Genomic DNA, 23,095 nt, shown 5'->3' with positions numbered 1-23,095 from the left:
TTGGCCCTGGAAATGTGATCAATTACTCAGTTTTTATGACTGCACGCACACTTTCAGATGAGTTTCTCTCCTTTTTGCTTTGCCCTACTCCCAAAAATGAGCATAAATGTAATACAATCTCAATGAGGAATTTTTAACATTTTGTGTGTGTGTGTGTGTGTGTGTGTGTGTGTGTGTGTGTGAGTGTGCTTTTTAGTTTGAGTAAAATAAATACTCTAGACACTAACTCTAATACAGGAAGCAGAGAATAACCAACAATGTGTGAAATTGAACAGCACCAATGGACTAGGATCAGAGAAACTCTCTTAGCAGAGCTTGTAAGCTAGAAATCTTCCCTGTCACATTACTATGATTTTACACAGAATAGACAAATTCATATGGCACAGAAAATAAAGCAGAAGGAGGTCCTATTATATGGTAGACTTTAATATACAGTAAAGGTGGGATTCAACTGCTTGTCAGAGAGTGAGCTATTAAATAGGGCTGCTGAGTATCTTCACACATCAGAAACAAAGAAATAAAACAAAATCTAACTTATTAATCACATCACATTCATATTTCAATTTTAGATGTAGTGAAATTTCATTTGCAATGTGCGGGAAAACTAGACTTATTTAATGAATCATTCCTATACAAATAGAGATAGTCTATTATTTTGTCCAGGGGAACATCTATTAAATAATAACAAAGAAAACTTGCATATCAGTGATACACTGATATTTAAAAAAATATTTTAAATGGCAGGACAACTAATTCAGATGAAAACAAAAAATCTTCACAAGGAATTAAAAAAAACCCCAAAGTATAGAAGGCTGTTTATGAACTCAAAAGCCACTCAAGGTCACAATAACCAGCAAAGTGCAATGTAAAATCGCAATGACCCATCACCTGATGCAGTCAAGTGCATAAAAATTAAGAACATGAAAAAATGTGACTGAGAGGCAGAAAAAACCAATTATACTCATGTGCTTTGCTGAGGTACATGTTTCTTTAGAAAAGCAACCAGCCAAACTTAGTTACAATTTACATGCCAGGTTCCCATGTAAAAGAATTGTGCTGTCAAAATAAAGTCCATTTCTATAGACTATGAAGGTGGTGCTATTCTATAAAATACTATTAATGATAATAATAATTCAAATGCAATTAGTTACCCCTACACAACTTAACAGAGATAAACTATTACTGAAGGAACCACAGAGAACACGGAAAAATCAAGCACACACTTGAAAGCTTCGTCTTTGTGGAGAAAGCTACTTCCAGCACTTGGAAAAATAAACAATGATCTTTTCCTGCTGTAAACTGGGAGATCTAAAATAATTACTGACCTGGAAAGGCATACTTACTAATACAACAATGAAATGATCATCATGGAAGCCACAAGACACTTTCCGATTGGATTAAGGACTCTTACACGAATGAAACCCATTATCTGGCACCCGTATCAGGACAATACCTGTGGTTAGATATGTCATTTGTTATAGAGAATCTACAACTGTTATTGTGATAAATGGATGTATTTTTCAGTCAACTCCTGGCAACTTCTCATTCCATTTATAGATGAGAATATTTCTCCAACCTTAGGATTCTATTTGCAGAAGATGGTGGTTAACACAGAGACCCACAACTGGCCAATGGATAAAGATAAGAAGTTTCTGAACACGCAGCCCTAAATTGAGTATCTATGCTTCCTTCTATCCTCCCAATGCCCCAGATCATTGTAGAAGGGAGGGCAGGAAGATTATAAGAGGCAGAAGTTATGGATGAGCACAAGCAAACACTCTCAGATCTAACATGGCATTTGCACATATGAACTCACAGTTTCTGTGATAGTATGCACAAGATCTGTGAGAGACCATATTCTAGCATGGAGAGAGAAGGTAGGCACTAAATCCCACCCCTAGCTGAGGGGCTATTGGCAATTAACATGGGGGGAGAGGGAGCTTTCTCTAGGAGTGTATACCGTTAGGAAGACCATGCTCCAGTGGAAGTCCACACGCCCAAGAATACATGGGAAGCACAAATAGATTCTATAGGTTTTAAAAAGAAAGAGAGAGAGAAACAAAGCTGGGTGTATGGAAATAGAGCTGCTTCTGAAAGGAGTTGGAGAAGGTGGGAAAAAGAACAAAGTACAGTGCATGAAATTCTCAAAGAGCTAGTGAGAAATAGAAATTGAGGAGAAACAGAAAGAACCGTACAAGGGTTATTTGTTATTCCAGGCCATTTGAAATTTGAAAAACTCTCTCCCTAGAATGATATGCAGAACAATATTACCAAGGATCTGTAAAACATGTAGATACATGTGTTTTGAAGGCTTGCAGAAATGCAACGGATTCTAATTTGTTTGGATGACTAAGAGCGAAATTTCACATAAGAATGAATCTAAATTTTGTAGATAGTTTTAGTGTTGGAAATGTCTTCCCTTTGAGAAATAATGTCTCGCTTTGAGGAGCTGGCTCAGAGTATTCATTTTGTCTATTTTCTTTTATGGGTTACCAGATAAAATTAGCTGTTGTTCAAAAATCACAATGCAGGAAAAATAGAAAATAGTTCTTCTCGAGAATTATAGAAAATTTCTTATTGATTATTGAAGCAAACTTGCTTTTGTGTTGTTATCTACAGAAAATGATAAAACATCACTGGTTCTGATCCCTCACATGTACTAAAGTGTTTTGTTTTTAATTTTTAAGGTATCTAAGGAAGATTTAATTTGCTTTTTTTCCCATTTGAAGGCTTCAGGGTAGTTCAATTTTATTCAAGTTGCGTTAACCAACAGACACATGTATGTACTTTGGCATTCTCTCTTTTATGCGCAGTCATTCTACAAGTATTCAACTCTTGTTCCTAAACTGGCAAAATAATGCACTCAATCTATTGGCTCTGAGTGTATTGAATTCTTATTTTTCTGAAGAAAACCTATTTGTATATTTTCTCTATAGGATTTCTAGTCTGGAACTTCCCAGAGGAAAGATGCCATCCAGTACAGTATTTATTGTGTCTTTGCCATCTGGGTTTTCAGATTCATTTGGTTTAATTCAAAGATTAAAAGACAGAAAAATTGGACCAAATGGTGGAAGAAACCCCTGTGGAAAACACACTTCTGCTGTGATTATTTCTTAGATTAACTGACTCCTTAACTTGCAACTACATCCCAGGACTTCAGCTGCAACTAATAACTGACCCTCATAATACTCATATGTACTCATTTGGGCGGCACGTGCTAGCTGTAAGGTTAAGTGTTTCATGTAACACTCAATAAACGTGCACTCAATGAATACATCAATATTGCATTAAACTGCCTTCTAAATATCAAGATCCACACTCTCAGCCTCAATCAAAGAATCCTTTCTTTCGAGTCAGTAACACTGGATGCCAAGACTCATGACAGTTTGTTTCTAAGAATAAGTGATGGTTATGGCCATTCCTAAAGAGGATATTTATACCACCCTCTCCCAGCCACAGCAGTACTGCGGAAGTAGTGGGAAGCCTACTAAAAGCTGCGACGGCATATGAAATGCTGTCTTCTGGCCTTGGCTCAACCTCGGTAATCGCGAACACATGGTAGCATTTTGTTGGGGTTAGCTCTGCACAAGTCTGTCCTGTCAATAACTAGTCACAAATTGAGGAGGGCTCCTAGGAGGCCTACTCCTTAAAGATAAACTATTGGCTATTGATAAAATTCTGTGAAAGGAGAAATCATTGTCTTTGATTATATAGCCACTGCTAAGCCTGCCAGTTTCTAATGGCTGGTGTAGCCATACCCACCCACAGATGTCCTTGGTTAAACGCTGTGTCACAGAACGAAACAGAGAAACAGAAGTGAGGGACGATGTGTAAACAGAAATGGAGAGCGTTAAGGGAGACGGTAACCACTATGCATGATATACATGTATGAAGTTGACAAAGGAAAATTTAATTAGGAAGCAACAAAAGCAAAAATCAGGGACTAAACCACTACCGAATGACGACACATGGACTGACCCAGGGCTCCAATTGCTTATGTAGCAGAGAATAGCCTTGTTGGGGCACCAGGGGCAGGGGAAGATCTTGGTTCTGCCAAGGTTGGACCACCAGTGCAGGGGAATATGGGGGGGCAATAAAGGGAATGTATAGGAGGAATACCTGTATGAGAAAAGGGGAGGGGGAGGGGAGGGAATAGGAGCTTATGGACAGGAAACTGGGAAGGGGAATAACGTTTGAAATGTAAGTAAAGAAATATATCAAACAAAAATTAAAATAAATAAATAAATAAATAAATATCATCCTGGAATAAAAGACAAATATTATGAAATTATTAACTTATAATCCATCTCATTTTCTATAAAATAAGGTATTTTATCTATTTCATGAATTTATTATGAAATGATGTGTCCATCTATGAATACCTTTTGCCCCTAAATTCAAATAAAGCACAATGTGTCCAATCTAAAATAAATAAATAAATAAATAAATAAATAAATAAATAAATAAAGAGAAAGAATTGGGACACTTTGAAACTCTATTAACTTTCAAAAGTGGACTGTCTTTTGGGGATTACATAAATTACTGTCATTGTTAAAATGTGGGATTTTCAACACAGCTATTATTACGTTTTTAAGAAGAGATCGTATTAAAATCGCATCAATATTTAGTCAACTAACTAACTATAGAGTACAGGAAAAACTAGTTATTTTAAGATAAAAAAGGACGTCCGTAGCATGCTGTCAATTGGCATAACCTAGGAGACAAGGAAGAAGGTAAAGTATCTTTAAATGCAGAGAGGCATTGAAAAAGCAACCTTCCATGAATCAGCATTATAAAAATCTCCATATAAAGCAGATAGTCCTTAATGACCATCATTCATTTAAATGACTATCACCTGTATTCACCATTTGCTGGAGATGGTGGCTTTTTAAAAAGTAAGTTATGGGCGTGGACCGCGAGCTTTGCACGGGAAGCAAATACAAGATTAGAAGTATGGTGGTTGAATCGTCTGGTCCCTGCCTTATCAGGGAGATATCCAAAGTCTCTCTTCTTAATGACATATCCGATGCAGAAATGTACTTCTTAAAAACAAACAAACACACCGAACGAACCTCTCCCCTTAAATGCTGCATCAAAAATTAGCTGATTGTGGCACCCCAATGCAATGATTGTGTTTTCTTTTTTTTTCTTTTTTTTTATTAACTTGAGTATTTCTTATATACATTTCGAGTGTTATTCCCTTTCCCGGTATCCGGGCAAACATCCCCCTCCCCCCTCCCCTTCCTTATGGGTGTTCCCCTCCCAACCCTCCCCCCATTGCCGCCCTTCCCCCATAGACTAGTTCACTGGGGGTTCAGTCTTAGCAGGACCCAGGGCTTCCCCTTCCACTGGTGCTCTTACTAGGATATTCATTGCTACCTATGGGGTCAGAGTCCAGGGTCAGTCCATGTATAGTCTTTAGGTAGTGGCTTAGTCCCTGGAAGCTCTGGTTGCTTGGCATTGTTGTACTTTTGGGGTCTCGAGCCCCTTCAAGCTCTTCCAGTTCTTTCTCTGATTCCTTCAATAGGGGACCTATTCTCAGTTCAGTGGTTTGCTGCTGGCATTCGCCTCTGTATTTGCTGTATTCTGGCTGTGTCTCTCAGGAGCGATCTACATCCGGCTCCTGTCTGTCTGCACTTCTTTGCTTCATCCATCTTGTCTAATTGGGTGGCTGTATATGTATGGGCCACATGTGGGGCAGGCTCTGAATGGGTGTTCCTTCAGTCCCTGTTTTAATCTTTGCCTCTCCCTTCCCTGCCAAGGGTATTCTTTTTCCTCATTTAAAGAAGGAGTGAAGCATTCACATTTTGATCATCCGTCTTGAGTTTCGTTTGTTCTAGGGATCTAGGGTAATTCAAGCATTTGGGCTAATAGCCACTTATCAATGAGTGCATACCATGTATGTCTTTCTGTGATTGGGTTAGCTCACTCAGGATGATATTTTCCAGTTCCAACCATTTGCCTACGAATTTCATAAACTCGTTGTTTTTGATAGCTGAGTAATATTCCATTGTGTAGATGTACCACATTTTCTGTATCCATTCCTCTGTTGAAGGGCATCTGGGTTCTTTCCATTTTCTGGCTATTATAAATAAGGCTGCGATGAACATAGTGGAGCACGTGTCTCTTTTATATGTTGAGGCATCTTTTGGGTATATGCCCAAGAGAGGTATAGCTGGATCCTCAGGCAGTTCAATGTCCAATTTTCTGAGGAACCTCCAGATTGATTTCCAGAATGGTTGTACCAGTCTGCAATCCCACCAACAATGGAGGAGTGTTCCTCTTTCTCCACATCCTCGCCAGCATCTGCTGTCACCTGAGTTTTTGATCTTAGCCAATCGCACTGGTGTGAGGTGAAATCTCAGGGTTGTTTTGATTTGCATTTCCCTTATGACTAAAGATGTTGAACATTTCTTTAGGTGTTTCTCAGCCATTCGGCATTCCTCAGCTGTGAATTCTTTGTTTAGCTCTGAACCCCATTTTTTAATAGGGTTATTTGTTTCCCTGCGGTCTAACTTCTTGAGTTCTTTGTATATTTTGGATATAAGGCCTCTATCTGTTGTAGGATTGGTAAAGATCTTTTCCCAATCTGTTGGTTGCCGTTTTGTCCTAACCACAGTGTCCTTTGCCTTACAGAAGCTTTGCAGTTTTATGAGATCCCATTTGTCGATTCTTGATCTTAGAGCATAAGCCATTGGTGTTTTGTTCAGGAAATTTTTTCCAGTGCCCATGTGTTCCAGATGCTTCCCTAGTTTTTCTTCTATTAGTTTGAGTGTGTCTGGTTTGATGTGGAGGTCCTTGATCCACTTGGACTTAAGCTTTGTACAGGGTGATAAGCATGGATCGATCTGCATTCTTCTACATGTTGACCTCCAGTTGAACCAGCACCATTTGCTGAAAATGCTATCTTTTTTCCATTGGATGGTTTTGGCTCCTTTGTCAAAAATCAAGTGACCATAGGTGTGTGGGTTCATTTCTGGGTCTTCAATTCTATTCCATTGGTCTATCTGTCTGTCTCTGTACCAATACCATGCAGTTTTTATCACTATTGCTCTGTAATACTGCTTGAGTTCAGGGATAGTGATTCCCCCTGAAGTCCTTTTATTGTTGAGGATAGCTTTAGCTATCCTGGGTTTTTTGTTATTCCAGATGAATTTGCAAATTGTTCTGTCTAACTCTTTGAAGAATTGGATTGGTATTTTGATGGGGATTGCATTGAATCTGTAGATTGCTTTTGGTAAAATGGCCATTTTTACTATATTAATCCTGCCAATCCATGAGCATGGGAGATCTTTCCATCTTCTGAGGTCTTCTTCAATTTCTTTCCTCAGTGTCTTGAAGTTCTTATTGTACAGATCTTTTACTTGCTTGGTTAAAGTCACACCGAGGTACTTTATATTATTTGGGTCTATTATGAAGGGTGTCGTTTCCCTAATTTCTTTCTCAGCTTGTTTCTCTTTTGTATAGAGGAAGGCAACTGATTTATTTGAGTTAATTTTATACCCAGCCACTTTGCTGAAGTTGTTTATCAGCTTTAGTAGTTCTCTGGTGGAACTTTTGGGATCACTTAAATATACTATCATGTCATCTGCAAATAGTGATATTTTGACCTCTTCTTTTCCGATCTGTATCCCTTTGATCTCCTTTTGTTGTCTGATTGCTCTGGCTAGAACTTCAAGAACTATATTGAATAAGTAGGGAGAGAGTGGGCAGCCTTGTCTAGTCCCTGATTTTAGTGGGATTGCTTCAAGTTTCTCTCCATTTAGTTTAATGTTAGCAACTGGTTTGCTGTATATGGCTTTTACTATGTTTAGGTATGGGCCTTGAATTCCTATTCTTTCCAGGACTTTTATCATGAAGGGGTGTTGAATTTTGTCAAATGCTTTCTCAGCATCTAATGAAATGATCATGTGGTTCTGTTCTTTCAGTTTGTTTATATAATGGATCACGTTGATGGTTTTCCGTATATTAAACCATCCCTGCATGCCTGGGATGAAGCCTACTTGATCATGGTGGATGATTGTTTTGATGTGCTCTTGAATTCGGTTTGCCAGAATTTTATTGAGTATTTTTGCGTCGATATTCATAAGGGAAATTGGTCTGAAGTTCTCTTTCTTTGTTGTGTCTTTGTGTGGTTTAGTATAAGAGTAATTGTGGCTTCGTAGAAGGAATTCGGTAGGGCTCCATCTGTTTCAATTTTGTGGAATAGTTTGGATAATATTGGTATGAGGTCTTCTATGAAGGTTTGATAGAATTCTGCACTAAACCCGTCTGGACCTGGGCTCTTTTTGGTTGGGAGACCTTTAATGACTGCTTCTATTTCCTTAGGAGTTATGGGGTTGTTTAACTGGTTTATCTGTTCCTGATTTAACTTCGATACCTGGTATCTGTCTAGGAAATTGTCCATTTCCTGAAGATTTTCAAATTTTGTTGAATATAGGTTTTTATAGTAAGATCTGATGATTTTTTGAATTTCCTCCGAATCTGTAGTTATGTCTCCCTTTTCATTTCTGATTTTGTTAATTTGGGCACACTCTCTGTGTCCTCTCGTTAGTCTGGCTAAGGGTTTATCTATCTTGTTGATTTTCTCAAAGAACCAACTTTTGGTTCTGTTGATTCTTTCTATGGTCCTTTTTGTTTCAACTTGGTTGATTTCAGCTCTGAGTTTGATTATTTCCTGCCTTCTACTCCTCCTGGGTGTATTTGCTTCTTTTTGTTCTAGAGCTTTTAGGTGTGCTGTCAAGCTGCTGACATATGCTCTTTCCTGTTTCTTTCTGCAGGCACTCAGCGCTATGAGTTTTCCGCTTAGCACAGCTTTCATTGTGTCCCATAAGTTTGAGTATGTTGTATCTTCATTTTCATTAAATTCTAAAAAGTTTTTAATTTCTTTCTTTATTTCTTCCTTGACCAGGTTATCATTGAGTAGAGCATTGTTCAATTTCCACATATATGTGGGCATTCTTCCCTTATTGTTATTGAAGACCAGTTTTAGGCCGTGGTGGTCCGATAGCACGCATGGGATTATTTCTATCTTTCTGTACCTGTTGAGGCCCGTTTTTTGACCAATTATATGGTCAATTTTGGAGAAAGTACCATGAGAAGCTGAGAAGAAGGTATATCCTTTTGCTTTAGGATAGAATGTTCTATAAATATCCGTTAAGTCCATTTGGCTCATGACTTCTCTTAGTCTGTCTACATCACTGTTTAATTTCTGTTTCCATGATCTGTCCATTGATGAGAGTGGGGTGTTGAAATCTCCCACTATTATTGTGTGAGGTGCAATGTGTGTTTTGAGCTTTAGTAAGGTTTCTTTTACGTATGTAGGTGCCCTTGTATTTGGGGCATAGATATTTAGGATTGAGAGTTCATCTTGGTTGATTTTTCCTTTGATGAATATGAAGTGTCCTTCCTTATCTTTTTTGATGACTTTTAGTTGGAAATTGATTTTATTTGATATTAGAATGGCTACTCCAGCTTGCTTCTTCTGACCATTTGCTTGGAAAGTTGTTTTCCAGCCTTTCACTCTGAGGTAGTGTCTGTCTTTGTCTCTGAGGTGTGTTTCCTGTAGGCAGCAGAATGCAGGGTCCTCGTTGCGTATCCAGTTTGTTAATCTATGTCTTTTTATTGGGGAGTTGAGGCCATTGATATTGAGAGATATTAAGGAATAGTGATTATTGCTTCCCGTTATATTCATATTTGGATGTGAGGTTATGTTTGTGTGCTTCATTCTCTTTGTTTTGTTGCCAAGACGATTAGTTTCTTGCTTCTTCTAGGGTATAGCTTGCCTCCTTATGTTGGGCTTTACCATTTATTATCCTTTGTAGTGCTGGATTTGTAGAAAGATATTGTGTAAATTTGGTTTTGTCATGGAATATCTTGGTTTCTCCATCAATGTTAATTGAGAGTTTTGCTGGATACAGTAACCTGGGCTGGCATTTGTGTTCTCTTAGGGTCTGTATGACATCAGTCCAGGATCTTCTGGCCTTCATAATTTCTGGCGAGAAGTCTGGTGTGATTCTGATCGGTCTCCCTTTATATGTTACTTGACCTTTTTCCCTTACTGCTTTTAATATTCTTTCTTTATTTTGTGCGTTTGGTGTTTTGACAATTATGTGACGGGAGGTGTTTCTTTTCTGGTCCAATCTATTTGGAGTTCTGTAGGCTTCTTGTATGTCTATGGGTATCTCTTTTTTTAGGTTAGGGAAGTTTTCTTCTATGATTTTGTTGAAGATATTTACTGGTCCTTTGAGCTGGGAGTCTTCACTCTCTTCTATACCTATTATCCTTAGGTTTGATCTTCTCATTGAGTCCTGGATTTCCTGTATGTTTTGGACCAGTAGCTTTTTCCGCTTTACATTATCTTTGACAGTTGAGTCAATGATTTCTATGGAATCTTCTGCTCCTGAGAATCTCTCTTCCATCTCTTGTATTCTGTTGGTGAGGCTTGCATCTACAGCTCCTTGTCTCTTCTTTTGGTTTTCTATATCCAGGGTTGTTTCCATGTGTTTTCTTTAAAAGCCTGTTGTTCACTTACCAACTGCGGGACAGAGAGGGACAGAAGTCTTTCTCCTTCAACCTTACTAATAACAATCACCAGATGTTGATGGCATTCGCTAAATTTAACGTTCCTTAAGAAAACGGTTTATTTTAGAGGAAGATTGAAGGCAATTGTTTGAGATTTACTTTTTTAAAAAATTGTCTTGGGCTAGTTAACTTGCCAGAGTTTACAAATTCAGCTCAACAAACTGTTTTTAAAAGGGCATTGTATTTATACAGTTACTTGCAAATACAGCTTGGATTCAAGAAAATGACCTTTTCTGAAAGAAGAGATGATTTGACTCAGAAACGTGCATGTTGTAGCGCACCTGTGAGTGCGCTCATGCGTGAGTTCGAGTTTGATATGAAAGTAGTAAGTACTGTGGGGAGGAAGGGTGTACTGAGAAAGGAAGTGTGAGAATTATGAGGATAAACAGTAGGACATGTTTCTAATGAAATATATATATATATATATATATATATATATATATATATATATATATATATATATACTTGCATGCGTGTGACATGGACTTTGGGAAGATATAGATAGGTAGATAGATGTTCTATTATTTGTTATGTCAATTAAAAGTAATAAAAAGACAGCAAGGACAATGAGACCAGAATTGGTGAGGATGGTCAGCACAAGATTGCTGTGTTACTGTTTTGAGTGAAGTTGAGTTTGTGAGGAAGAGAAAAAAATCCTCATGGGTGCTTATCACTAATGATATCAATCAGAGGAGGGCTATTTGGGGGACTGCATAGATGCTCAGTTCACTTTGGTATGCATTGATTCATTTAGAAAATATTTATTTGAAGGATAAGTTATATCAAGAAAAACAAAATTTACTTGTGATAGATCTAGCAGAAATTGTAATAGTTACACACACACACACACACACACACACACACACACTCACACACACCTGTCCTGGAGCAAACCTTTGGCTCATTTTGGTTCATTGGTATTGGAATTTCTCTTGAATATTCTGTGGCATGGTTATCATTTACCATGGTGCTAATCATCTGAAGAGAATGCACTGTCTTGGGTAGTAATCTTCAAGCTGATAGGCTTAATATATGTGCCATTAGTGACTGATTTTAGATTTATTATTCAATGATGTATACGTTATAAAATAGAAATCCTCACAGAATAAGACTAGTACAGTTGAGAGTTTATACTGTGTTCTCTCCTTACACGGTATTGGATAATTTTGCATGCTTATTTATAAAGCTTGTTATGAAACTTGGCTGATTATAATGTGGTAGTGTTCTGGCCTGTTATGCAGCAGAGGTCACTCATGAGCATCTGGAAGGGAAAAGGTTGAATTGTGCAAGCTAGAGCTTGCTTGCTTAATTTCTTTCTTTCTTTCTTTCTTTCTTTCTTTCTTTCTTTCTTTCTTTCTTTCTCTCTTTCTTTCTTTCTCTCTTTCTTTCTCTTTTTAGTACGTATATTTTTATTAATTACTTGAGAATTTAATACAGTGTATTTTGATCAAATTCATAACCACTCCCTCAACTTCTCCTAGATGCACATCCCATTCCATAACTATTCAACTTTGTGTTCTCTCTCAGTCTCTCTCTGTTGTGGTTAGCCCTGAAGTTACTGTATTTTGATGCTAATTCCACTCCCCCAAGGACAGCTGCCTAGTCCAGGACTCAGAACTCAGCATTGAGGATCAAATTTAAGTCCTTATGCATGCTAAGGATATATGCTGTACCACTGATCTACCTCTGAATTACACTCCATCCCCTCAACTGTATCATTTTGAAGATGGAAATGAGTTTACAATTATTGCATGGCAACCAAGGAAACAGTTTGGTAAACTAAGGACTTGAAAAACTTTGGACTATCCCATGATTATGGCACCAAGAACCATCTAGAGTGTGAGAAAGGACCGCCTAGACCTGAAGGGACCCGGTCAACAGTTCTCTGCACCCAAATCCCGTGGGAGGGAGAGCTAAACCTTCAGAGGGGCAGACACACCTGGGAAGCCAGAAGAGACTACACTCTGCCCACATTTCTGACTCTAGAGGAAAACACCTAAGGCCATTGGGACCCTGGTGCCCGGGGGCTCCCGGAAAAGGCGGTGCAGGTCCTCCTGGTTGCCGCCCTCAGGGAGAGCTCAAAAGCAGACTCCCAAGAGCAACTTGAGCCACGGGACCACAGGTCAGACCAACTTTTCTGCTCCAAGCGACTTGCCTGGTAGACTCAGGACACAGGCCCACAGGAACAGCTGAAGACCAGTAGACAGGAAAGACTACAGGCCCGAAAGCAGAACACTCTGTTCCCATAACTGGCTGAAAGAAAACAGGAAAACAGGTCTACAGCACTCCTGACACACAGGCCTATAGGACGGTCTACCCACTGTCAGAAATAGCAGAACAAGGTAACACTAGAGAAAACCTGATGGCGAGAGGCAAGCACAGGAACCCAAGCAAGAGAAACCAAGACTACATGGCATCATGGGAGACCAATTCTTCCACCAGAGGAAACACGGAATATCCAAACACACCAGAAAACCAAGATCTAGTTTCAAAATCATATTTGATCATGATGCTGGAGGACTTCAAGAAAGACGTGAAGAACTCCCTTAGAGAACAAGTAGAAGCCTACAGAGAGGAATCGCAAAAATCCCTGAAAGAATTCCAGGAAAACATAAATAAACAAGTAGAAGCCCATAGAGAGGAGACACAAAAATGCCTGCAAGAATTCCAGGAAATCACAATCAAACAGGTGAAGGAATTAAAAATGGAAATAGAAGCAATAAAGAAAGCACAAAGGGAAACAACCCTGGATATAGAGTGTGAGAAAGACCTTTCTCTTTGATTTAAGAGGTGGGTGCCCCAATATTCAGCAGAAGTTTTCCTCAAGTCGATTTCATTCGGGCCCTTTAGTGTGGAATGTAACAGTAAAGTCGGGGAGTCTTTGGAAAATGGGGACCTACTCATCAAGGGCAGTTGATCTCGACATGGCAGAGGACAGCCTGGAGTTTTACGAATGAGCAGGAGCTGAAGATGTTCCTTCTATTCAAAGAGCAAGTGACAAAGTGATGGGTAGCATCATATCAAGATATCCACGAGCTATAACACGCACTCCTGAAAGTCTTTCAAAACGGTGGGATCTGTGGAGAGAGATTATGGCATCAGACCTTGAAATTGTAAATATTTTGGAGCATTCTCCTGAATCCTTCTTTCTGTCTAATAACAACCTAAACTTAGAGAATAACATAAAGTTCCTCTGCTCTGTTGGGTTGACTCATAAGTGCCTCTGCCAACTGTTGACCAGTGCTCCCAGGACCTTCTCCAACAGTCTGAATTTGAATAAACAAATGGTTGAATATTTGCAGGAAACCAGCATATCCTTACGTCACAACGTTCCCACAAATTTTTGTCTGGAAGGTAATTTGTATAAATCCTTCCGTCTTAATTCAGAGCACCAAACGTGTGAAAATTAACATTGAATTTTTACAGACACCGTTCAGCTTAGACAAAGAGGACCTGCTGCTTCTGGTATGTGGTCCAGGAGCTAGAATCTTAGACCTTTCCAACGACTGTACCAAAAGAAACTACACAAACATCAGAGAGGCTGCTCTCTCTCGGATGCACTGAGGAGGAGGTACAGAAGTTTGTCCTAAGCTATCTGAATATGATATGATCTTCTTGTCAGAGAAAAAGTTTAATAATAAAATAGACTGCCTCCTAGAAGAGAAAATCAGTACTTCACAAATAATTGAAACTTCAAGGGTATTAGACTTGAGCATAAATGCTTTAAAAACTCGCATCAGAGAGTTGGCACATGCTGGATATGACGTGAGCACCTCAAGCATTGCTCTGCTGTCCTGGAGTCAGAGACGATATGAAGCTAAACTGAAGAGATTAAGTGGATAGGCCAGTGCAGGCGGAGTCACCAGGAATCTTGCAAGTAGAGTGCTGGTTCCAGTTTGGACTTTTCAAACAGGAAAGATTAATTTTTTAAATAAATATTTAAAAATATATAAGACTAAAAAAAAAGTAAGTTATTATGATTGCTTACAAACTTCTGATTCTTCATTATTTGAATTTAAATGCAAATTTCTCCACTACAGGTTAGCAAGTCAAGGGCAAAGCAAGATCCTGTTGACCACCAGTTGCCCTGCCACTGAACCCCACTTGCTTGTAGGAAATAAGGAGAGATTGTGAGCACATCACAGTGTTTCTATCTAAGTTTAACTCAGTAAAGCACAGATAAACGACTTCTAAGCTCACCACTACATAATATACCAATCGAAGGCCCCTAGGACTCATATAGGCAAAAGTTAGAGTTACTTTTTTTTTCTCGTTACTTTCATATCTCCTCATCATTTTCTCTGCTTTTCAACCTCCTCAGAACTGGGGACTGGGGACAGTACCATTTAACTGCGTTTTCTTTATCCCTCCTTGTTTTGCCTCTGCCTACCCCATCACCTTCTCCTTAGTCTATGAACATTTCATTTCTTGGGGACACTGGGCACTATCTATAACTCCTTGGTTATTTGCTTTGGTTATCCTCAAAACTCCTTGAGCATTCCAGGCCACATAATCCATGCTTATGAATCTCAAATCCAAATCTGCAATTGAAAGTTTTTCTGTTTGTATAGTAATTTTATTTCCTTTTTAAAATATACATAAACACTGCATCTACAATGTTCCCATCCTATCTTCTCTCTCCAACTCCTCTTATGCCACTTGTCTGAACTCATGATTTGTTCTTTAATTACTATTGCTGTGTGTGTGTGTGTGTGTGTGTGTGTGTGTGTGTGTGTGTGTGTGTGTAAGGGCATGTGTATGTGTGATAAAGAGAGAGAAAAACAATAGACAGACAGAGACAGAGAAACAGAGAGAGACGGAGACATTTAACTTTGTTCATACGTGCGTGCATTGAGGGGTAAGAACGTGACATTGGAAAAATCTGTGTTAGGGCTCATTCCTGATTCCCTCCCTTCCTCCCTCCCTTTCTCCTTCCCTTCCTCCCTCTCTTCCTCTCTCCCTTCCTCCCTTCCTCCCTCTCTTCCTCTCTCCCTTCCTCCCTCCCTTCCTCTCTCCCTCTCTGCTTCTCCCCCACACCGCCTCAGTAGGCACTAACCACCTATAGCTTTTCTTCTAGGGATGGAACCATGTGGACTTTTACCTATCTACAGATGGCATGTCAACTGGTATTGCTGTCATGCTGTTTGTTTCCAGGCAACAATATTTTTGAGAGCTCATGGGTTCAGCTTTTCTGTCATATATAGAAGACATTATTTTGCAGAAGGCACTCTGGTCTTCTGTCTCCTACAATCTCTCTGCTCTGTCTTCTGTGATTTCCCCTGAGCCACAGTGTAGGAATTTCATTGGAGGTATCAGCAGGGCTTGAGCACACCATGATCATTTCTTGTGTGCGTTTTAAACAGCTGTGGTTCTCTATAATAGTTCTCATCTGTTATAACAAGAAGCTTATTTTATGAGGGGCGAGAGCTACATTTATCTGTGTATGTGGTGTGTGTGTGTGTGTGTGTGTGTGTGTGTGTGTGTGTGTGTGTGTGTGTGTGTATGTGATATATGTATACAGGTAAGTATCAGAATTTAGTCAGAAGTTTACTGGTTTAGGAAAATGGCAATTGAAGTTTCTCCTTTTGGGTCTATGGCCGCGTCAAACAAGGGTAGTCGGTTAAGTTTACAGGACCAGGAATGAATTCCCTCCTGTTTAGCATGTTCAAGTTCAAATTCACAGCTGAGGGTTACTCTCAAGTCTCCAGGTCTTGTGCATTATAACTGGGAGAAATGTAGTTTCCTAACATTCTGCATGATTCACATTGAGAAAAGCTACCAGCTCCCTCCTCGCTCATCTTTCCCCACCATTCCCAAAGGCCAGACACATCTGTCACTGCACATTTTATAATTCATTCAATGGTGAAATCAGATAGGGAGTAACTTCCTTGACTCACTCCCTTCCTTCAGCACCATAGTTAGTCATACACATAGCTCATCCATTCAAACTTTCTCTCTATGCCCATTGACAAAGTCTTGTCTCAGTGGTCTTTTGCAAGTTTATATAAACTACCACAGAATCCTCTTTTTATTCTTATTAATCTCCTCAACAGTACATTTGTCACATTAAATTCTCTCACGCAGAAAGAAGTTATTACAGTATCTCTGAAAAGAAAGCATACATTCTCTAAAAGACAATGTGATTGATTTCCTATACTATCCATAAGACTGGTAATGCTTTAGCTCCTTTTTATCTGTCAAATGTTCTATAGTATTATTATACTATTATATGCCTTCTCTATATAGCAATATACAGTTTATTTCAAATTTACTGTGATATCTCACAAGGTTATACATTCTATTTCTTTCTCCTATTTAGTCTCCTGAGAATTTGTTTCACATATCATTTTAAAAGCCTTTACTATTATTTTATTCAAGATGTATTTAGTTGTCCTTCTTGCTCTTATTCGCTACAAAAAATTATTTAATTCTAATGTTTTCTCATCTTTATTCATTTCATAACATAAATTACAGGGTTCTTGTAAATTGGAAAGTTTTTATAATAGTGAGTATATTTGCAGATAAGGTAATATTATCAAAATATCATGTATAAAATTTCGATTTAGATAAATGTCCTTATAATGGTAATCCTAATACTTCTGTAGTTACAAATTATTAATCCTTTCAAAAGTTAATTTTGTGAGATAATAAAAGACAAAATTTTGGTAAAGGACATCAGTTGCTCTTTAAGTTTCTACTAAAACAAGTTGTATCAATATATATACTCAATAAACTGTAGGTCCATGACTGTTAGTTTGGGATTTGAACACTGTCTTGAACCCATAGCAATATACATGTGCCATAGCAACCCAGAAAATGTATGAAAAGTTGAAGGAGGCAAGTGACTCATTCCTCTTAATATACAAAGTGAAATGTGTGGGCTGTTCATACTGTTTTCCAACATTCCCTTCCCATTTTATGTAAAACTGGTTAAAGTGTTGTCATACTGTAAATCCTTTTGATGGACTTGTTCCTAAAGTGAATGAATGTAGCAGACATCAGATTCTTTTTTCTTAGAATGACTTTAATCTGCTAGTGTCTGACATCTTTAATCAAGCAAAAGGTTTCAAGAAAATTACTTCAGTTATAAATGGCTAGCTGCCAAAGTTAAGAGTAAAAATAAATTCCCTTAGATAATTATTATGTTATATATGGGTAGTCTTGCAGAAAACTGACACTGGTCATATCACTGAGATTTATCTTACTTAAGATTGATTTATTGGGTCATTATTAAGTATTTATGTAGCTTATATTGGTTTGTAGATATAAAAATCTAAGTAAAATAAGTGTCCTATACACGTTAAAAGACTTGAGAGGAAATCTTAAAAGATTTAGACATATTTAAAACACAGTTTTGCACACCCAATAATGCATTTGTTGAATCAAATCATTTTATGAATTAAAAAATATTACTCACAGTTAAAGATTCAATTGTTTGATTCTCCTACTACTGCTTCTATCTAAAGACCACACCTCTTCATAATTGAGCAACTAATGACTTACAGTTTCCCTTATAGAAAAATTGTGTGACACCTCTGACAAGTATTTTTTAATTAATCACTCCATTCATTTACCTCTCAAATGATATCCCCCTTCTCAGTTACCCCTGCACAATCCCCCATCCGATATACCCTCCCCCCCACTTCCCTTTGCATCTCCAAGAGTGGTCCCCCAATCATGCACTCACTCAGTCCCCCACTCCAGCATCCCCCTATTCCGGGGCATCAAACTTCCACAGGAACAATGGCCTCCCCTCCCATTGATGACAGACAAGGCCATCCTCTGCTACACATGTATCTGGAGCCACGGGTCCCTCCAGGTACACTCCCTAGTTGGTGTTGACATGTCTTTAACTCAGGATTTCCATCCTGATTATGTAGAGCCTATGCAGTAATGCGGTACAGTTAAATACTTCTCTCTGCCTAATCCTTGCGTGAAAACTATTTAATGCATTCAATCAACAGTTGATCCTTACAGAACTTTGGGTTTTCTTTTGTTTTGTTTAAAGATGGTTGTTTTTCACACGTTCTTGAACCAAACCCAGGGATGCTTCATGCTAGGGAAGCAGTCTCCCACATTAAGTCTATTCGGGACAAAAGCTTATCTATTTTCTTAGTACATGATGATATTAAAATATAAGATTTGCCAAGTACCCCTTCTGTGTGGTCTAAATAATTTGCATTTGAAATGGATTTTAATGAGACATCATCTATCAGACAACTAGTCTGCTGCCTGACACTCATGGGCTATCTACTGGCCTCAAGTGGAACACTGCTGTCCCTTGAATGCTCCATGGTCTATGTGAAATCTTCATTTGTGGTGAGAAAGGACATCAGTGCAAAGTAGCACATTCTGAGTGCAGTGTTTTGATTCTCTGTGAATGTCATAGCTACAATATCTACCCCATGTATGAACTGCTGAAGCAAAGGGGCTGCACTAATGAACCAAAGATACAGTATCTCCGGACTCAGAGCAAACACAGAATATCTGAGAGGATCTCCAGTGAGGACCCAGTATTGATATCAGTCAGGTTGGGACAGTCAGGATCAAACAAACTCAGTCAGGACAAACAAATAATAATATTACTTTTCATGAAAACTGTTATGTCTTTAAAAGAGGGAAAAAAATCTCAGCTTCTAGGAGAATGTAGAGTCCAGAACCAGGAGTTATTACAGTATGTTCAGAGGGAGAGCAAAGACTATGGAATTAAAGGTGATGGAGAATAAATTGAATGAGTTTGCATATAGAGGAAACCAGGTGAGGATGGAAAGTAAAAGCTTAATGACCTGTGAGCATTCTGGCATGACAAGCCCTTAACACCTTTGAAGGTAGTGGGAAAGACAGAGTTCCCTAAGTGAAGTTGTAACTACAACCATTGCAGAGCAGGCTGTTAAAAAATACATATTCTATGAAAGGATTTATGGAGTTGCTAAGGTGAATATAAGATGAAGTTCAGAAATAACAGCACTTGACCCTACTCTTTGTAAATATTTTGAATATACTGCACTGACTGAGATAGTTAGAATAATAGCTGAGATGTAGACTTCATGGAGAATTTCATTGCCACAGTCCTTTCTAGACAATGTTGATGGACAGGAGATGCTTTGACATAATTGACCTTTACATGAGTGGGCGTGGCAATTTCTCAAGGTCATAGATACCAGATGACAGTGATTAACTTTCACATGCAGGGTGAGTATACTTATCCGAATTAACAGCTAATTTAGATGCATCCAGCCCTCTAAGCTCCCAAAATATATAGAGACCATTAGGTCATACTACACTCAGGAGAAAAATAAGAAACTGGTCACTAAGAAAGTAAATTATATACAGTTAAAATAAATCAAATGTGTATAATTAAAAGAGTAAATATTGACAATTAGAGAAAAATCTATGGTTTCTGGGTTAATTTCAGAATGTATTAATATTGACAAAATAGGAATCACTTTTGCGTATATATTCATGGTGATTCAATCAACAAATTCTTTCTAAGAACATACATACATTTAATTGCAAAACAACCTCCTGGAGAAAGGAAATCCTTGAAATATCTTTAGAGTTGTCACTTGTGGGATCTTTGTTTACCCTGATTTACAGATTCTTGAGTCTACATGTTGCCATAGTATTATCTTGTCACGGCGTAACTCACATCACATAGCAATGCTAGCCTAGTAGAATGATAGAATGGCCTTTTGAAATGTCAATATAATCTCTAAAGCTAACATCCAGTGAGGAGCAGGGGCTTCTCCCAGGTACAGTGAAATTCCAAATCACTGATCATAATTAAATGATGATCTACTTTTTATGAAGAATTCATGGGTCCAAGAAACAATGAATGACCGCATTTACTACCATCACGTCCATTCACCCACTGAAGTCAATGCTTTTCTTCATGCTTTGCCACTTCTGAGGGCCCAGTTCCCAGAGAAGGACAAAATTAAGTAACCCAGGAAGACCGCCTTTAATCTCTAAGCCAGCCATTAGTTACTCTAGTATCCTGTAACAGGATGCATCACACAGAAGAGTCATGACCCTGAAATGAACATACAGCATATACATTCCACAGAAATGAGATATAACAAGACAACAAAGAATGTACAATGTACTGCATGCCCACTTGTGAGGCCACTTGTGTTTGTTAGTTTGTTTGTTTGTATTCTCTTTTCCACATCTGGTGGTAAATAAGTCAACCATCAAGCATGTCTGAGAAAGGTATAGAGACCGAGGTCTCTACTTTCTATGCAAATAAAGTTATTAAGGCCACATAGGACAGCTGCCCCTGCCACACGATACACTAGGCCATGGTGTGGAGCTTCTCAAGAAATAAAAGTACAAGGTGACTATGGATGTGATCCAGGCACAGATTATTGCAGACATTTCACCCAGAAAATAAGACTGCCAGGTTTCTGGCTTAGTCTTTCTCAACTAGAAGCATCACATCTTAGAAGTGACTCAGGTGACAGCAGATGCTGGCGAGGATGTGGAGAAAGAGGAACACTCCTCCATTGTTGGTGGGATTGCAGACCGGTACAAACATTCTGGAAATCAGTCTGGATGTTCCTTAGAAAATTGGACATTGAATTGCCTGAAGATCCAGCTATACCTCTCTTGGGCATATACCCAAAAGATGCCCCAACATATAACAAAGACACCTGCTCCACTATGTTCATAGCAGCCTTATTTATAATAGCCAGAAGCTGGAAAGAACCCAGATGTCCTTCATCAGAGGAATGGATACAGAAAATGTGGTACATCTACACAATGGAATACTACTCAGCTATCAAAAACAATGACTTTATGAAATTCATAGGCAAATGGAGGGAACTGGAAAATATCATCCTGAGTGAGGTAACTCAATCACAGAAAAACACACATCGTATGCACTCATTGATAAGTGGCTATTAGCCCAAATGCTCGAATTACCCTCGATGCAAAGAACACGTGAAACTCAAGAAGGATGACCAAAATGTGAAGACTTTACTCCTTCTTTAAAAGGGGAACAAGAATACCCTTGGGAGGGAATAGGGAGACAAAATGTAGAACAGAAGCAGAAGGATCACCCATTCAGAGCCTGCCCCACATGTGGCCCATACATACACAGCCACCAAACTAGATAAGATGGATGAAGTAAAGAAGTGCAGGCTGACATAGATCTCTCCTGAGAAACACAGCTAGAATACAGCAAATACATAGGCGAATGCCAGCAGCAAACCACTGAACTGAGAACGGGACCCCCGTTGAAGGAATCTTAGAAAGGACTGAAAGAGCTTGAAGGGGCAGGAGACCCCATATGAACAACAATGCCAACAACCAGAGCTTCCAGGGACTAAGCCACCACCCAAAGACTGTACATGGACTGACCCTGGGCTCCAACTGCTTAGGTAGCAATGAATAGCCTAGTAAGGGCACCAGTGGAAGGGGAAGCCCTTGGTCCTCCCAAGACTGAACCTCCAGTGAACATGATTGTTGGGGGGAGGGTGGTAATGGGGGAAGGATGGGGAGGGGAACACCCATCTAGAAGGGGAGGGGCAGGGCTTAGGGGGATGTTGGCCTGGAAACCGGGAAAGGGAATGACAATCGAAATGTAAATAAGAAATACCCAATTCAATAAAGATGAAGAATAAAAAAGAAGTGGATTTCAGTAGTTATTTTAGTTGAAAGCCAGTTCCCTGCTTAGGACCACAGCCTACATTCCTCTTACTGCTGAGAGCATTGTAGCTGGTGACCATCAGCAAATTCCCTCTCTAGAAATCATTGCAATCCACACAGTGCTTGTACTTTCCAAAGGCCCTGTATCCTGGTAGGAAACAAAAGCAATTAACCAATGTTGGCTTAGAAGGTGTTACTCAATGTAGTTGCTACATCAGCACATGTCCTCATTTCTTATTCTTATTTCACCTGTGTAAAATACCTTTATTCAGTATTTAGGAATATGTAAAATATAAACTTAGGAGTATATGAATATACTATATTAAGAAATATTTAAGAAATTAATGTGTATTGCATAAACCATATGTAAACACAAAGTATATTTAGTATATATATATAAATATATGTGTAGTTATTTATAACCTACTTATAATATTTGATATACCTATATGAGTCTTAGTCAGGATATTTTGTTTTAGTCTTGAAGACAAAATATTATGGGTGATTCTGATAGAGAACTTTGCCAATAAAATGTTTAGGAAGCTGCTAGCAAAAGGTTGAATTGTCAGAAGGCCTGTGACCCATGACCCAACTTTTATTCACGACACTATAAAGGATTCATAAATGACTGTTAAGGTCTAGATTACTCCCATCTGAGCCTGATCCCACCACCCCCAAAAACATAAGATCTAAGAATGCATCTAAAAGAGAAAGTATTGGGAAGGATAACACTGTTGTTTTGATTTGAATATGAGTGCCCCCATAAGCTCATGTATTTGAACACTTACGGATAACAGTGTGACAGGAGGTTATGGTAGCTATAGGAAGTTGAGCCTTTCTGGAAGAATAGCATGCATAGAGG

The 23,095-nt window shown here is 38.7% G+C and overlaps 1 protein-coding gene and 1 pseudogene across 3 annotated transcripts in view; both read left to right on the top strand.

Moving 5' to 3' along the window:
• Positions 1-23,095, top strand: part of Mdga2 (MAM domain containing glycosylphosphatidylinositol anchor 2) — an 862,524-nt gene that overhangs the window by 514,800 nt on the left and 324,629 nt on the right.
• LOC148005276 (transcription termination factor 1, mitochondrial-like) lies at positions 10,808-14,491 on the top strand (annotated as a pseudogene).

This window comes from Rattus norvegicus, chromosome 6 (genome assembly GCF_021556685.1).
Source record: "Rattus norvegicus strain SHRSP/BbbUtx chromosome 6, alternate assembly SHRSP_T2T, whole genome shotgun sequence".
NCBI classification, from domain to species: domain Eukaryota; kingdom Metazoa; phylum Chordata; class Mammalia; order Rodentia; family Muridae; genus Rattus; species Rattus norvegicus.
The sequence above is the reverse complement of the archived record's forward strand: the minus strand, read 5'-3'. Positions and strand labels throughout refer to the sequence as shown.